This window comes from Uranotaenia lowii, chromosome 3 (assembly GCF_029784155.1).
Source record: "Uranotaenia lowii strain MFRU-FL chromosome 3, ASM2978415v1, whole genome shotgun sequence".
Lineage (NCBI taxonomy): Eukaryota > Metazoa > Arthropoda > Insecta > Diptera > Culicidae > Uranotaenia > Uranotaenia lowii.
The window spans coordinates 59,631,074-59,635,167 of record NC_073693.1 but is presented as its reverse complement, the minus strand read 5'-3'; positions in this window follow the sequence as shown (position 1 = coordinate 59,635,167).

Below are 4,094 nucleotides of genomic sequence, written 5' to 3'. Positions count from 1 at the left end.
AGAAGTCAATCCAATTTTGTTTATTTTTGAGCTTGTTCCTAATTTTAGATTTTGCTGATTTTTTTTATTTTCCTTTTATAAATTGGGTTTCTTATTATTTTTTTTTTTAATTTTGTGGAACTTCTTGTTTAATTTTTTTTTATTTTGAAGGTTTCAGGTTTTTTCATCATTTAAATTTTGTTGTTTTTATATTCAGTTTATTGTTTCTTAAATTAGTTGTTTGTGTTAAATACAAAAATAACATTTTTGTTTTTTTCAGATTGTTTTGAATTTTTCGAATAATAAAATGTTATTTTTATTATAAGTTCTCAATTGTTTTGATTTTTTTTATATTTTTATTCTTTTGATTTTGTTCTATGGTTTTTTTTTTAATTTTACATAATTTTAATTTTGAAATTTTGTTTATTTTTTGTTTTTTTTTTCAAAATTATTTTAGATTTTCAATTTTTGTAAAAATTGAAATTAATTCTTGATTCTTGATTCTTGATTCTTGATTTTCGATTCTTGATTTTTGTATCTTGATTCTTGATTTTTGTATCTTGATTCTTGATTCTTGATTCTTGATTCTTGATTCTTGATTCTTGATTTTTGATTCTTGATTCTTGATTCTTGATTCTTGATTCTTGATTCTTGATTCTTGATTCTTGATTCTTGATTCTTGATTCTTGATTCTTGATTCTTGATTCTTGATTCTTGATTCTTGATTCTTGATTCTTGATTCTTGATTCTTGATTCTTGATTCTTGATTCTTGATTCTTGATTCTTGATTCTTGATTCTTGATTCTTGATTCTTGATTCTTGATTCTTGATTCTTGATTCTTGATTCTTGATTCTTGATTCTTGATTCTTGATTCTTGATTCTTGATTCTAGATTCTTGATTCTTGATTCTTGATTCTTGATTCTTGATTCTTGATTCTTGATTCTTGATTCTTGATTCTTGATTCTTGATTCTCGATTCTTGATTCTCGATTCTTTATTCTAGCTTCTTGATTTTTGAACCTTGATTCTTGATTCTGGGTTCCTGATTCTTGGTCCTTGATACTGGACTTCTGATTTCTTATTTCTTTTTATTGTTTTTTTGCCATCTCTGATTTCTATTTTCGGATATTATATTTCGGATTTCTTGTTTCTAAATTCGGATTTCTGATTTTTTATTTCTTTTTTTGAGTTTTTTCTTTGATTTTGAGTTGTTTTTTACTTTTTATATTTTAGTTTTGATTTTTGAGCTTTATTTTTAATTTAGTGATTTTTTTTATATTTGATTTTTTTAGTTTTGAATTTTGAATTTTGAATTTTGAATTTTGAATTTTGAATTTTGAATTTTGAATTTTGAATTTTGAATTTTGAATTTTGAATTTTGAATTTTGAATTTTGAATTTTGAATTTTGAATTTTGAATTTTGAATTTTGAATTTTGAATTTTGAATTTTGAATTTTGAATTTTGAATTTTGAATTTTGAATTTTGAATTTTGAATTTTGAATTTTGAATTTTGAATTTTGAATTTTGAATTTTGAATTTTGAATTTTGAATTTTGAATTTTGAATTTTGAATTTTGAATTTTGAATTTTGAATTTTGAATTTTGAATTTTGAATTTTGAATTTTGAATTTTGAATTTTGAATTTTGAATTTTGAATTTTGAATTTTGAATTTTGAATTTTGAATTTTGAATTTTGAATTTTGAATTTTGAATTTTGAATTTTGAATTTTGAATTTTGAATTTTGAATTTTGAATTTTGAATTTTGAATTTTGAATTTTGAATTTTGAATTTTGAATTTTGAATTTTGAATTTTGAATTTTGAATTTTGAATTTTGAATTTTGAATTTGGAATTTTGAATTTTGAATTTTGAATTTTGAATTTTGAATTTTGAATTTTGAATTTTGAATTTTGAATTTAGAGTTTTGAAGTTTGAATTTTGAATTTTGAATTTTGAATTTTGAATTTTGAATTTTGAATTTTGAATTTTGAATTTTGAATTTTGAATTTAGAGTTTTGAAGTTTGAATTTTGAATTTTGAATTTTGAATTTTGAATTTTGAATTTTGAATTTTGAATTTTGAATTTTGAATTTTGAATTTTGAATTTTGAATTTTGAATTTTGAATTTTGAATTTTGAATTTTGAATTTTGAATTTTGAATTTTGAATTTTTAAATTTGAATTTTGAATTTAGAGTTTTGAAGTTTGAATTTTGAATTTTGAATTTTGAATTTTGAATTTTGAATTTTGAATTTTGAATTTTGAATTTTGAATTTTGAATTTTGAATTTTGAATTTTGAAATTTGAAATTTGAAATTTGAATTTTGAATTTTGAATATTGAATTTTAAATTTTAAATTTTGAATTTTGAATTTTGAATTTTGAATTTTGAATTTTGAATTTGGATATTGGTTTTCCAATTTTTGAGTTTTGAAATTTGATTTTTACTTTTACTTTTGATTTTTAAATTTTTGATGTTTTGGTGTTTTATTTGTATTTTCTAATATTTCTGAACACTTCAACACCAAAATCCTCAAATCCTTTATCGGCTTGTCAAATTTCACACATATGTTTTAGTCGTTTTAGATACTTTCTCGGCAACCCCCGCCGTCAGTTGGAAACTAAATTGGTCGAAATCTTTCACTCAGCACCGCTCGCTGGTCGGTCGAAAAGCCGGTTCCTTATTTATTGCTCCGGGTTGCCTTTTCTGGCTGTTTGTTGATGTTGTTGAGGGTAAATTGGACCGAATGACTCAAAACAAAAAAAAATAGTTTGCTTCATCTACCCTTCTAGGAATTCGCAATTCTATCAAAACAAATGCCAAGAAAAATATTCAAAATAATATTAATTATCAATTGTCTTGAAGATTTCTGTATTTGAAATCATAAACCTAAAATAAAATTCAATGTTTTACAACTGTTTTCGCAATTTTCTGCAAAAATAGTCCATTTTCCCCATCAACGGTCGATTGTTCGCCGTAATTAGTGACTATTTACGCTAATCAGTGGCGATACGGGTGAATTTTTTCGCCATCTGGTTCGGGTGTTTTTTTTTCGAACTATCTTGTCTGTTTTTGTATATCTCCAGTTAAGTTTGCTTCGTCGTGGTAATCTAGTAGGAGATGTGGGTCTTGAATCTACAGCATAGTAAAGTCAACATTGAAAAAAGAAAAAAAAAGAGCTTTCGAAGAAAAGCGTGGTTGATTAACTGAACCTGCGGAGGTTTGTTGTGAAGGCTCTCGATCGATTTCGTGGGGGTAGATCTTCGGTTGGGAGAAGGTTCGCTTTAGGGTAGTTGACATCAGGCTTGGGATTGTTTCAAATTTGTTGGAAATTTATTGATTTCAAATAACTATTTTAAAAAATAATGTGATCTCAGACTGTTCAAGCCAAGTCAATATGGATTACAAAAGAGTTTTAAATTACCATCTGCCACAGTTTACTTTTGGTTTTTATAATTGTTTGAATATTCGAAAAATATATCGTTTTTTTATGAAATTCTATAAATTTCTTGTAAGGGTATTTCGGAAAAGTTGGGATGGAGGAGGAATGGGGGTGCCGTCGACGAAAGTAATTATTCCATAATAATCCATCGTAAGGATTGATAAATCTTTAAAGTAGTAAAAATTATGGAGTGATACTAAAAAATACTGTTTTAAAAATTCTATGTTCAAAAAATTGTCAAAAATGTCAAAAATGACAAAAATGATAAAAATAACAACAATGAGAAAAATGTCAAAAAAAACAAGAATGAGAAAAATGAGAGAAAAATGACAAATATTACAAAAATGGCAAAAACTGATTCTGATTCTGATCAATTCCTGATTCTGATCCAAATTCTGAAACTGATCCTTAACCTGAATCATAATCTCGATTATACATCGTTTTTCATTTTTGAGGATAACATTTGGAAATTGTAGTTCAAAATTTAGCCTTTGGGCTAACACAGGAAGGTCCCATTAAATATTTTTTGAGTTATTTCCTTTGTGAGAGTCATATACGTTATTTTTTTAAATTTAATTTATAGCATTATGTATATTGAAAATTTAGAAACTCAGAATTTTTAGTTAGAAGTACAGGAAGTCCATTGTGGCGATTTTTGGGATCGCCACAATTG